The sequence below is a fragment of the Zootoca vivipara genome, chromosome 7 (assembly GCF_963506605.1).
Source record: "Zootoca vivipara chromosome 7, rZooViv1.1, whole genome shotgun sequence".
NCBI classification, from domain to species: Eukaryota; Metazoa; Chordata; class Lepidosauria; order Squamata; family Lacertidae; genus Zootoca; species Zootoca vivipara.
The window spans coordinates 58,638,822-58,653,543 of record NC_083282.1 but is presented as its reverse complement, the minus strand read 5'-3'; positions in this window follow the sequence as shown (position 1 = coordinate 58,653,543).

Genomic DNA, 14,722 nt, shown 5'->3' with positions numbered 1-14,722 from the left:
TGGATTCACCTGCTTTTTATTTGTTTGAATCGACTAGACGGCCGGACAAAATTTGAGCGTTTAAACAAGAGAGATCTGTTTGAGGATGTACTGCCCTGGTTCTTTTCAGTAAATGCTTTTACTGATTCTGTGTATACCACAATACAGATGTAACCCCAAACCTCCAAACTACTTGGTGATAAATAGGTATCCACATGTGTGAGAGAAAGAGAACTGGGAATATAAGGGAAGACAACAGATGCAAAGTTTAGATCTTACAGGAACAATTTGGAGATTGCATTAAATTGCTCCATATAGCAGGCAACAGTACACCATGCGAATTAGGCAATTTGTCTGTGCTGCTGCCATTTTTTTAAAAAAAAAGCTGTCTATGGGGTGTAGAGAAAATAGCTCTGGGCCATTAGGCTTGTTTGACCCCAGATGTCACTGCAAAGTGTTCAGATCTAGGATTTTGAATTTCACATGCATATGTATTTGACTGGATATGCAACAGAGATACTTCTTGTTCTGTCACTGGTGATGGGATGAGGAGGGGGATTGCAACCCAGGATCAGGCCTCTCAATAAACAAATGTTTAACCTTATTCTCTCCAGAGATGAGAAATGGCCTCAGGCAAGCTAACAATCGCCCCTTCCAGTACTCAGCAGGCAAAGGAGTGTGTAAAAGAGAGCCAAAAGTATTTTGCTTTTCTCGCTCACTCATTTGCGTCCTGTTTTATTTATTTTAAACATTTGCATCCTGCCTTTCCACTATTGAGCCCCCAAGGTGGCTCACACAACATCAAAAGCTATGTTAGAAGAAACCAAAAGCTCTCCTGGAGATTTCAAAAATCCAATCAATATCAGCTAAAATAAAAAAGCACTCTATAACACCATCCCACACCTCCTTCCCACCAAACAGCTGATCGGCACAATTTCTCATTCTTGACAGAGCTATACACAGAGAGACCTGCATGCACATTTGTATCAGAACTGCAGAAGCCTAACCACTCTCCCTCTTTATTTCTCAACCGTACATGCATGAACAACAAGCAATAAATATTGGCACCAAATGAGTGCCAATTTGTACCGAAAAGTGTTTTGAGTACTAATGCTTTCTCTGGGGGTGGGGGGTGGTCACCTCAAATTATATAAATCTTCTCTGTTTGGGGTAAAAGCATGTTCATGTTCAGATTGAAGATGAGTGCCAAATAGCCTTGAAACCTGATTAGGCAAGCTGCAGTATTCATTGCTTTGCATACAAGCAATCCTGGTTTAATATTGTAGCCCATATGAACTGTTTTCTTCCTGCCTGCATTCTAGGTCATAACATCCAGCAGGCTGTGAAATAGGCTGCCAAGCTGCCTTCTCGGAAGCCCAGGCTAGATCAACCACCTTTCTGTAAGCCCAAGGAAGAGGTGGGAGGAATCATTTGCAATCAATATACAGGATGTAGGATGCAGACAGTCATGCAAAAAGGGAAATATTGCAGATGCTCTAACCCCCACCTTGTATATCTTGCTGCAGAAGGAAAACCTGCATTAGTAGTATATAGATATAGATTGTACTTAACTATAGAAGGTTTTTCAGTGGAGGTCTAGAATAGAGTACATGTCAGTATAAGATGGAGATGTTTGTTCACTGCAAGGAGCATTTTAGAGACACCTTTATCCTGCTTGGCTCAGAGCTCTTTTTCTTAGGTTCTGGTTTGGGCAGTGCCAGATTTAGGTTTGATGAGGCCCTAAGCTACTGAAGGTAATGGTGCCCTTTATATGTCCAGCCGAAGAATTGATGCTTTTGAATTCTGGTGCTGGAGGAGACTCTTGAGAGTCCCATGGACTGCAAGAAGATCAAACGTATCCATTCTGAAGGAAATCAGCCCTGAGTGCTCACAGGAAGGACAGATCCTCAAGCTGAGGCTCCAATGCTTTGGCCACCTCATGAGAAGAGAAGACTCCCTGGAAAAGACCCTGATGTTGGGAAAGATTGAGGGCACTAGGAGAAGGGGATGACAGAGGACGAGATGGTTGGACAGTGTTCTCAAAGCCACCAACATGAGTCTGACCAAACTGCGGGAGGCAGTGGAAGACAGGAGTGCCTGGCGTGCTCTGGTCCATGGGGTCACGAAGAGTTGGATATGACTAAATGACTAAACAACAACAACAACAACAACAACAACAACAACAACAACAACAAATTGTTGAAAAAAATCCTTTAATTTTTTTTAGGGGCCCCCAAGAGTGTGGGGCCCTAAGCTATAGCTTGTTTAGCTTATACGTAAATCCGACGCTGGGTTTTAGTCCTCCAGACCTGCTTAGTTTTGCTGCACCTCAAACGTGCTCCTCATAAATGGTCCTCAACCCAGTTTTGGTTTATAGGTGATGGGAATAAAACTGCCTGAGGCCCCTTTGGCTTTTCTAAACAACAGCTCATTGTGTTACAGTGTGTTTGGAATGGCAGGCTGTGTGCCTTAGTGTTCATGTACATACATTTACATGCAAGTGTTCACATGTGTGCATTTATTATTTATTAACTGCCTTCCACACACATGCCTCAGAACAATGTAAAAAATTCATTAGCACTTAAAACAAAAAAGGTTAAAAGAAACATCAGATAAACGTATTTGCATGCATGTGCAGTACCACCTGGTGGCTTCTGCTTCTCTCTAGGTCTTTACAGAACTCTTAGCTACAAGGGACAGGTGGACAAATGTGCACTGTCTCTCATAACACGCAGCGAGAACATATGTCAGAGGATTTCTTCAGTTCTTTGGTATCTCAAAAAATTATGGTCTTTGTTGATGTCACTTCTATAGCCCTTGACTTTGGCCCTGAAAACATAGCTATGGAGACTTCATATCTACATGTTAGAGAATCATTGGTCTGTTTTTAAAAGCATGGCTTTCCAAAGGAATCATAATTATTCCATGCTATTTCCCCACATTTTTAGCACAAAGAGAGAGCAGATATTTATACACTTCTTCTGCCATTTTATGCACTTCCTCCTATTTCATTGAAGTCACTTCAATTTGCATCCTGAACATATTGGCAACAGAACAGCAAAGCAAACAGAGACAAACAAGGCAAATATTAAACACAATTTAGACTTAATAGCACAGTTTTTACATTTAGGGTAATGTTTATGAGCCATGCAACAAATACAGTGAAAGGATGGGAAATTTGTGCACCATTCAAATAAGCATGTGGGCTTTGTATAGCATAAAGGATTTAATTTGCAAACAAAAGGACTGCATTTGCATCTATATACTTAAGCTCTTCTGAGGAGCAAAAATAGAAAAAGAGTCTAGCTGTTTTACTTCATTTTTCACCCTCTTCTCTTCCAAGCAACCTTTCATGGCCAGGAAATGAGGCTGGAAGTTAATGAATGGGATCCACGCAATAGCTGCTTAAAAGTTTATCTTAAAATGTGGAAAGCCCAATGTTACCGCGATCACCTATCACCAAGATCAAACCTATCCATTCTGAAGGAAATCAGCCCTGAGTGCTCACAGGAAGGACAGATCCTGAAGCTGTGGCTCCAATACTTTGGCCACCTCATGAGAAGAGAAGACTCCCTGAAAAGACCCTGATGTTGGGAAAGATTGAGGGCACTAGGAGAAGGGGACGACAGAGGACGAGATGGTTGGACAGTGTTCTCGAAGCTATGAACATGAGCTTGACCAAACTGTGGGAGGCAGTGGAAGACAGGAGTGCCTGGCGTGCTATGGTCCATGGGGTCACGAAGAGTTGGACACGACTAAACGACTAAATAACAACAACAACCACGATCACCAAGCTACCACCTGTCCTGGGTATATTCAGAAGTGGTGGGGTGGGTAGTTTGCTAGCAACATGACCAGATGCTCAAATGTTACAGATAACTGCCACACACACATACCAGCAGTAAGCTTTCAAGTGGCAAACAGGCAATTTGACCACCCTGCAATTTTGAGCCTAACAGGAAGAAACAGAAACCTGCTCCTTTCTGATCCGTTACAAAATGGGACAAGTATGAAGATGTTGATGATGGATCCAGTCTGTCCCTTTTGTTATAAGAAGAGATGGGGAGTCACTTGGGGAGAGTGAGACTCTTAACACCAGTTTAGAATCCCATTCAGTGTATGGATAGTGCTCCTTTTTATTGCTGCAGGCATGTAACCTACCACTAGAAGGAGTCTAATGCACCTTTACAGCAGATCTCACATCTTCCCCAAGACTGTGTCAAGAAAACTAGAGGATCTGTGTTCATTGTCGTGGCAAAAATAAAAGCAGTTTCTTTATTCATGTTTATGCCATGGCTTATTCCATATCCACCAAAATAACAGAATGTCTCCGTGTAGCACAGAATCACCTGGGCAGGGCACTTCCCACATTGTTAGCGGCAAGAGTTGACCTGAATGTCAAAACTGCAGCCGTTGGCACCTGCTCTCTGCTACAAGCATATTCAAGAATTGTGGGCTGTTAGGAGGAGGCCATCAAAGAGAGAACTGCCTTTTGCGCTTTCCCTCGGGCTTGGTTGGCTAAAAACCTCAGCTGCTCCTGCACATATGGCTCGCCTTTTGTCATAATTTGTGTTCTTTGTGCTTTCCGAGATGAGAGATTTATTTACATCAGTCAAATCTCTCGAGTTCTGGGAGGCATTTTTTGTTTGCTTCCTCGGCTCGGCGATGCATCTGGAATCAGGTTCCTGCAAAGGTAGCTGGCCTTTGTTTAGTGCCGTATTAATATCACTTTTGACATTTGCAATGAGGCAACACCGTCTACTCCCAATCACTTGAAATTACTATGATCATTACAAGGACAGACATTCACAAGTGCTCAGCTCTCCTCTGGCACTTAAGTGCCCCACAAGGTCGCTGGCTGCTTCAGAAACCCTTCCTGTTGCACGGGGTCTCTCTGTCAATGCTGCCACGTTCCCTTTGGTCTGGCTGGAAGGGATGCAGGTCGGCTCCATCAACAGAGATTGCATGGGATTATTTCAGTCTGACCTGCTGCGTTGCCACCTACAGTAAATGTGAATGCACCCTGTAACTCTGCCCGGAAACAATAAGCAGGTTGAAGGGGGGAGAATGTAGCACACTGTCAGAGACACACTGCTTACTCAGCAAGCTGCTGAATACCCCACCAGCTTTAACTTCTTCAGGGCCTAAAGTAGTAACCCCTGTACAAGCACATTACATTAACCTAATCTCATTTAGAAAAGGCCACTCCACGGGGCACAGGCTGGCTCTAGAGTGGTCATCTGACCCACTTTGGAGGGGGAGAAAGCTTGCTGCATTTCCGAAATGTACATCTGCTGTCTGAACCTGTTGTCTCTCACCTTACATTAAGACTTTAAGCTTAATGGAACAAAGCAATCTTTTTATTTTTATTGTCATCTTTGGATGTGATTTTGCTGTGATTTAGCATGTAGAGAAAAAACTCTGCCCCAAACAAACCCAGATTTTGGAATGCAACTGTATAGAGTCCCAGGGTTTTAGATTAAAAGCAGGAGTGTGACATGAGTATGTAAGGAAAGCCCAAAGTGTTGACTCCACAGGGACAATTGCTTAAACCCCCTTAAAATGGCTTCTTCCCAGGACTTGGCTCCAGGATTTTGGAATTCCTTGGGCAACAGACCAATCCTTGGGCAAGATGTCAATCATTAATTTCCCTTAAGGGAAGCTCAGAGTTATCTGGGTGGGGTCCTCCATCATTGTCCTCCCCCAGAGGACTCTGGGAAAATCGAGTCCTTCAATTTGCTCTGGGTGTCTGATGAAGCCAGAGGCAGGACCCAGCACTTGCCTGACCCTGTTGAACTCTAGTGCTGCCCATGTCTCATTCCATCAGCCCATATGTGTGCATGCATGTGTACATAATTTTCCCTGCCTGTTCCTCCTCACAGACACTGTTTTCTATCCGGTTCCTTGCTGCCGCTGCACCTTATCTCATCCCACTCTTCCCCTTAGAAGAGTACAGAGCAAGTTGCATACAGGTAAGAGGGCTTCACCACCAAGTAACTTCTATATATGAAATTGTTACCCTTTTCACATTTCTGAATAGAACATAAATATATGTTCCATACATTTCCACTTCAGGGGACTGGTTAACATTTGCTGCTTTGGCTATCATCTGAAAGCCAGCTAACATTTGACATTGCTGTAGCCAGTGTACACCAATGTTTACAGTACTGGGGTACCATATTGCTTAAGTTACAAACTCATTGGATAGCCGTAGGCAAGCCACTAGTTCTGTCAGACTCCATATGGGGATAATGACATATAGCCTTTGTTAGAATTCCTGCAGTAATGTACAGCAGAGTTGGGGACCCTCATGTGTGGATCCTTCCAGGCCTCTCTACCTGGCCCTTGGGATTCTTCACAGACCATACAACCTCCCAAGCCACCCTCCTCACCCTCCTGCTTGGACTGTTTTTGCCTGGATGGAATATGCCCTTGAACTCTGATAATGTTTCTTGCTTGCCTAGGCAGAGGATAGGGAAGGGTGTGTGGTCGTGAATGAACTAATGAAAAAAGGTAAAATTTATATCCCTTGCTCCACCCACTTCTGCATCTGGCCCCACTCACCACTGGCCTGTGGCTCCTGAGCAGCTTCACAGAATAGAATATGAGCCTCAAACTTCAACATTATCCCCCCCTTCCAATATATAGGAAGGAAAGTTCTTAGCACATTCCAAATCTATATAAATAAAAATGTAAAAGGTTCATGTTTGTGTACAACCAGTAAACTCTGAAACTGCTTGACCGATTGCATTGAAATCTTGCCACAACGTTGAATTCCAATAAGGGACTGTTTGTATAAACTTAGATTATATAGATGTCACACCTGTCACAGGTAAAGACATGATTTTGTGTAAAAATAGCGCCCTCTGTTGGACGTCAAAGGAACAGACGCCATATCCTCTCGTGTAACAATAGCGCCATCTGTTGGATGTCAAAGGAAAAGATCCTATAGAACATTCTTTCCTCCCAGGCGCCTCGGGGAACCTGGGGTAGTGGTGGGGAAATCGGAATATAAAACAACAGACAAAGAGTGGCTCAAATACGTGCCAAGGAAGCACAGATTTGTTTCCCTCCCCCCACATGGTCAACAACGCTCAATGACGTTTCCACACTCACCCACCAACCACATACACAAGCACACCCCCACACACAGAATTCCATGTTGGGACCCCTGACCACCTCCATGTTTGACTGAGCCTCCAGCAGCACCGGCACCCCCCACCCGCCCCTCCTCCTCCTCCTCCTACCTCGCCATCGAGGCCTCCTGCCCTGGCCTCTCCCCTGTGACACTCCCGGCCTCCTCAGACACCTCCAGGGCCATAGCTGCCGGGCAGAGAGGGAGGCCACCAGGCAGCCCAGGAGACAGGCCGAGCCTCGGCTCTCCTCACCTGCCACCACCTGCCACCGCCGCCACTTCCCCTCCTGAGGAGATGGCAAGAAAGAGCGAGGCAGCAACACGCAGGCACATCCTCGGAGCCCGCGAGGAGCAGACACTATATGCTTTTGTGTAACAATAGCGCCATCTGCTGGACATCAAAGGAACAGACCCTATCGTACATTCTTGACTCCCAGGACACCGCGGGTAATGCGTTGGCATCATTCTGATGCCAACACGCGGACTGTCCTGGGAGTGGGTGGCCAGTGGTGCCTTCTGGGAGACCGGGGGTGGGATCCTCTCTCTCGGTCGCCGACGGCTCGGCCCTCCCCACCACCCTTGACATGTCCGCCTCCCCTAACGACCTCCACCTGGCCCACCTGCCCCCTCGCCCACCGGAATCCGGCAGGGAAAACAGGAGACCCTCCCCAACATGACCTACAGCTGGCCCGCCTGCCCCCTCGCCCACTGGGATCCACCGGGGGAACCACGCAGATCCTCCCCAAACTGTGGGTACGGTATGTGAGGGAAAACAGAGAGGGGTCAGGGTAGAGGGTGACATCTTCCCCCTGTCCTGGGAAACGGGGGCCCTGACTGAGCCACAGCAATGCATGGCCGGGTACAGCTAGTGTGCTATATAAACAGGTGGTGGTAGTGGTGGTGGTGATAAAATAATATTATTATCAGGAGGAAGGGAGACTGCTTGAAGAACTAAATTCAATATAATTGTGATGGGGAAATGCAAGGCTCCAAGCAGTCAATGGTATCAGTTATAGGCATGCACCAAGTAGCCACAGTAGCATATTTTTTAAAAAAAAATCACTTTGCTTATCACTGGCAAGCCTTTGATAATGATATCAGCACTGTCCTATCTGATTCATGTTGCCTTTCTTCACAAGGGAGACATCTCCTTTAGTGCCTTATACGGTAGCTAGTCATGCTGAGGAAATTTCCACACTTGGCCTAGTTTTGGAAATATAGTGGTATTCATGGTGGATGGGAAACCAATATTGCACTTAAGGCAGAGGGCATCTGTTCAGAGGCGAAACCCAAAGCTCATGAAGGTTGAAATGGGAATGTAACTTGATGGTCCTGCATGACTTTCCAGAGGCCGGTGTAGGGCAGTGTGACTGGTTCTGCCACACTGGGCATCAAGCTAGGGGGTGCTGCAGGGCATTGGAACTAAGACATAGTGAACTGAGCAGAACAGAAGGAAAGAGGAGAGAGGACACCACATTTTGGGCTCACACAGGGTGCCACTGAAATTTGAAAGACCGAAGTCCACCCCTGAACATTCGCACACTCTGAAAACTTGTGCATGGGTTGCAATGCTTCACAAATGTGTGCACAAACTAAATGGTGCCTTGACTATCACTTGTGAAAATGTCCTGAATGGTGACTGTCTTGGCCCAGGAAAGCAGCAGATTCATAGACTTGAAAGGCCTACCATTGCACTAGTGAGCATACAGACTGTCAGATTGTCTGCACAGCCTAACTCTCCTGTGAGTGGTGAGTCTTGGGTGTCCAATGGAGAGGAGGAGGAAGACCTTTCCCAATTTTGTGGTATTGCAATGTCTCTGCACTACCACACCGAACAACTTCCAGAGCGGTAACTGTTAGCCTGTTGTAGCAAAAAAGGTAAAAAATGGTGACAGTCTCAAGGTCACCAGTGAGTTTCATGGCTGATAAGCGATTAGAACCTGGTCTCTCCCAGATGCAGTACAATATTATTGCCTCTATACTATGCTGGGTACATACGGTACACAGCTATAGAAGAAAATGTAAAACAGTGAAGCCAAGTGACCAGACCGTATTTGCATTTCATAGCCATTTGACACCACTAAGTGTGTACGTGTGTGGATAAAACTCAATCCTAGTCCATGAAATCTTATGCCATAATAAATCTGATGATGTTTAAGATGTCACTAGAGTGCTTATACCGAACAGTCATACCTTTGTACTCCATACCTGATAGCACCACTTAAGAACCTTGAGAAATGCCTTGTTGGAGCAGACCCAAAATTCATCCAGACTTATCCTCCATTGATAGACTTATCCTCCATTAATTTGTCTAATCTCTCTAAAAAGCCAACTAAACTAATGACTAGGACCGTGTTGTGGTAATGAATTCTGTAAGTTAATTATGTGTTGAGAGGGAAGAGATACTTCCTTTTGTTTGTGGTTAACCTATTGGAAATCAGTTTCGGTGGGTGACCCTGTAGAAAAGTGCTATACAAACTGGGAGAAAATTTGGCTAGGATTTTTTTTAAGAAAAGAAAAGAAAACACAGTTGTGCTGCAGAATGTTCTCGCTGAAATACAATTCAAGGGGGGGGTCCTTCGAATAATGAAGTGCCTCTTTTTTGTCTAAATTGTCTTTAACTTTTTCAAGGATAAAAGATTATTTTAGCTGATTTTCTGCCTAGTTTAAGGTGAGTCACTTAAAATATTGGGGGGGGGGCAGAATGCAGCCTTTCCTCAAAATAAAAATGTCAAGGAATCATGTTTCATAGGAGATAAAGGAGGCAACCCTATACTCACATACAAGTGAGGGCTATTGAACTGAATGGGGCTTATTTCTGATGTATAGGATAGCAACTCAGCAAGGAGTATAGCTCACCAGATCATAAGTGGTTTTAGAACCATTAACTTGTAATCACCTGCTCAAATGCAGCTTACGTTGGTAGCAACTAAAAGTTCTCACTGTGGACTGATAATTTAGTGGTTATGTGTGATAGCTTGAGGACATCGTTTTAAAGCTTTATTGAAGCAAGTCCTGTCTTGACTGCATCTCATAACTGATTCATGCATCCCATGTTGGAGTTATTTTTTTTCAACCAGGTTGGTTTTTTAAAAAGAAACATTTGAAAGTGCCGGTTGTAAGAGTGACAGATGAGTGGGTTCACCACATAGCCAAATCATTGTCATGCCTTGGGGAAATAGGGCAAGAGCCACAGAGATGTTGGGCTAAGCATACAAAGCACTTATTTGAGAGGTTGCATATGCTCCTGCTGGGTGTGTACATCTGCATGCAGCAGAGGCTTACTCCTTGATCCCATAGCTCAGCAATGGGGAACCTCCATCCCACTGGCCTAATTAGGTCCACCAGACTAATTGGCCCATATGATCGTTTTGGCCAAAGCATGTCCACCTGCCCCACAATTTACATTAGATGTGAGGCACATAAAGATGTTTCCTGGGCTGAAAGGATATTTCTAGGCACTGTCGATCAGTAGCCTGCAGAAATCCAGTCACAGTGCTTTGCAACTAAGTAGCCCACACTACTGGTTTTCTGTTGTTGGCATGGGTAGCCTGCGAGAAAATGGTGTCTGTCTTCTCCAGGAACAACTTCCATCCTTCAGACTGCACACTATAGTGCTCTGCCAGGAACACATGCAACTGCTTCATACGGGGGTGGGGGACAAATGCAGTGTGGCCCACAGCAATGTCCCATGCCACAAATGATGAACTAAGCACTGGTGGCACTTCCCCCATGCTTATGCTGCCACTCTCAAACAGTAGGAGACTGTAGAGTGCTGTAGACATTTTCTTTAGGAAAAGAGCACCACATAAGGCAGCAACGGAGAATCAGTGGTCCTCCCGATGGCGTTGGATGCCAATCAGCTCCAGCCAACATAAAGCTCTTTATGGTTTTGGACAGGGCCTGCCCATATGGCAGACTGAGGCAGCTGCCTCAGGCAGTAGAATCCAAGGGGCACCACCATGGGTGTCCCTGCCACCACCACCAGCAGCAACGGTTTCCAGGTTCTATGGTAATATTGTGAGAGCCCCATGAAATCTCATGAGATCTTTGGGGAGTCCAGAAGTTGCTGCCACAGCCTCATGACCCTGGTAAGTAAGGCTTTGGCAGCGGCAGCACACCTGCATTTTGCATCAGGAGCCAAAATGGGATGGCCTACCCCTGGTTTGGGACCAAAGTACCCTTTCTCCCATTCAAATGTCATCTTTCTGACACTGCTCTAGGTGCCACTGCCCTCAGAGGTGAGACAGGTGGTAACCTGAAAAAGGGTCTCTCTCTTTTTGCTGTGGCACTGTTTTCAGAACTCACCCCCCAATGAGATTTGCTTGGCATCTTCCTTGCTGCCTTTAAGGCACCAGATAAAAACATCCTTGCTCTCCCAGATCTTTTAGGTTTTCTCTGACATTTTTTATTTTTATTTTAGGCTGCTATACCATGCACACCTACTTGTGAAGGAGTAAGTCTCATTGAACTTGTTGGGCAGATAACTGTACTGTTAAAACACTTTCTGCTTTCTCTCAACTCTGTTGTCTTAAGTCTTTTTACAGTGTATTTCTTAGTTAGAACCCTCTAGGTGGGATTCATCCAACCATTCCCATCAGCAAAAGCCCTGTGCCAGGACTTCCACCTGCCCTGGCATCATCTGATTAAGGATAAAAAAGCACAGACCTTTACACTGTGCTGTTTTGCCACTGATAAAATGCATTTCCCCCCCCCAGCTTAAATATCAGTTGTAAAAGGTGGTACCGTTTGGAATATCAGCACCTACTGGACAGTACCTGTATCGTCTCCTCAAGCATGTTCAGCTTTATAAAAGCATTTGGTTTTAAAATTAAAGGGTGAGTATCACACACACACACACACACACACACACACACACACACACACACACACTCACTGCTTAAGCATGTGCAGAGGGTGTATTCTCATGTAGCCCATTTAAAATAAAAGCAGTGCTCCCCTGTCTCCTGACATGGAAAGGCCCTTTGAGTGACACAGTAGAACTATTCTGAGTTTTTTTAAAAGTTTGTAAACCATTACCAGTCAGCTGCTCTACCAATGTGTAGCATAGACCTGGGTGCAAGCAGCATCAGAGCAGGGAGACATTATTCTCTTGTTCTGGCATGGAGGCTGCTGTGACAGACCCTGTGCTGCAGCCTTTTTATAACTATAATAAATAACAGGACTGTTGGGATTCATACTGAATGTTTGCTGGACTTGCTCTAGTCTTTAAATCTCCCTCTAATAGAGCCCAAAGCTTCTGGCTAAGCAGATAATTTGTGATGATTCAATGCCAGGAATTTTTGAGAGAGCCAGTGTGATGTAGTGGATAGAATGCTATGTTTGAACCAGAAGTACATGAGTTTACTTCCCTGGTCACTCATAAAGCTTAGTCAATCCACTATCTCAGTCTATTCTACCTCACAAGGTTGTTGTGGGGATCAAGCATCCAGGGATGCTTCTCTGAGCTGCTTGGCAGAAGGCTGAGATAAAAAATTATGATGATGATTAACAAAGCATACTTCATTCATTATTTTATTTCGAATTCAATTTCTAACCTGCCCTTTATCAATTATGATCTCAGAGCAATTTACAGCACAGGCATCAATTCATTAAAACAATGAATTCTTAACTAGCAATTTTAAAACAGCTTAAAACAAACCATATGATCAGTACAGAGGACAACCTTAATCAATTTACTGCTGGAATTGTAAAAGAAATTTTCACCCAAGGCCTGGGTGCAGGGCCGACTTAAGGACACCCAGTGCCATGGTGCAAAGGTCCCTCCAGCGCCCCCTCCCTTTCCCAAAATTTATCCTGGGGCAGAGGGTACCCTGGCAAAAGGTTAAGTGTGGAAGGGTCCTAAGTTTGTACAAGTTGAGGCAATGGATAGGCAGCACAAGAGAAGCAGAGTCCGCGTAGCCACCCGCAGCAACACTCACTTTTCTCGCATGCTTCCCACTACAAGAAAGCGCATCCCACAAGCCCGCGCCACACGAGTTTCCCCACTGGAATGCAAACACGTGTTGAGCGGCCACCCCTCGCGGACCTCCCCATTGCAGGTCTGAGCTGCACGTGTGGTGATTTCCCTGCCACCAGTGATGATGTCACGGGCCCGTCGTTGAAGCCCCCCTCGCCAACGGCAGCCTCAGCCGGATGCAGCCCTAGGCGTGCCTCTCAGCTGTTCAGGCCGCTCTCCAAAGGCGTGCGGGCCTGGGGCCACCTCCGCCGCATGGGGCATCACAACAGGGGGCGGCCAGGCTGGATGGCGCAGGGCGCCGGCCCTCCAGGCAGCAGCCGCACTGCACGCAGCACCTGCCCGCCGCGCCGGGAAACGGGGCGGGGGGGGGGGGAGGCACCGGAGGGATCCGTCACACCAGGGCACCAGGCATGCTTAAGACGGCCCTGTATGGAATCAGCTTCCAAAATTATGGTGCAGGAAAACTGTAGTGTGAAAACTCACTTACCACATCAGATCACATCATGTCTTGTTGTATGGCTCCCCTTCTCCACACCAATATGGGTAATTTAGATGTGCTTTTCATTGGGGAAATAGTGCAAGGCTGATCTCCCTTGTACACTCTTTCACATGCACAGTCCTACACAGATTCAAGCCATTCCTGCAGCTGTTCTGTTCCAACCGATTGCTCACTCAGTGAAGGAATACTGTAGATACAGCACAAATTTCCTAGGCAGGTAGTTCCACTGATGATTTGCCTTGTGTATGTTACAGTTGTTCCCATTTCCAACCAAAAAGATCACTGAAGAGTCATCTGCAATCCAAAAGTCTTTTGGGGTGTACCAGCAGATTCATCACTGCCCACTCCCAATTCCCATGTTCAGAGATTGTTAGTGAATATATTTAGATCCTGCCTTTCTTTTGAAAGAATAAGACTCCCCCCTCCCTAGATAATTACTTGCTTACTTACCTACCTACCTACTTACTTAGATTATATATATCCTGCCTGCTGCACAAGCCACTGGGCCCTTTAAGACCAAGTCAACTAAGATAAGAACAATACATAAAAGGTAAAGGTAAAGGGACCCCTGACCATTAGGTCCAGTCGTGACCGACTCTGGGGTTGCGCGCTCATCTCGCATTATTGGCCGAGGGAGCCGGCGTATAGCTTCCAGGTCATGTGGCCAGCATGACAAAGCCGCTTCTGGCAAACCAGAGCAGCATAGCTGCCAAGTTATCCCCTTTTTAAAGGGATTTTCCCTTATGCTGAATAGGCTTCCTCGCGAGAAAAGGGAAAACTTGGCAGCTATGCAGAGCAGCACATGGAAACGCTGTTTACCTTCCTGCTATAGCGGTTCCTATTTATCTACTTGCATTTTGATGTGCTTTCGAACTGCTAGGTTGGCAGGAGCTGGGACCAAGCAACGGGAGCTCACCCCGTCACAGGGATTCGAACCGCCGACCTTCTGATCAGCAAGCCCTAGGCTCAGTGGTTTAGCCCACAGTGCCACCTGGGTCCCAAGAACAATACATAAAACTCCATAAAATAACACAGCCCTTAAAATATTCCATACTGCAACTCAAAAATAATTCGCTACATTGCAATTTTTCAATAGCAGCAGTAACAACAACTACAGTGGTACCTCAGG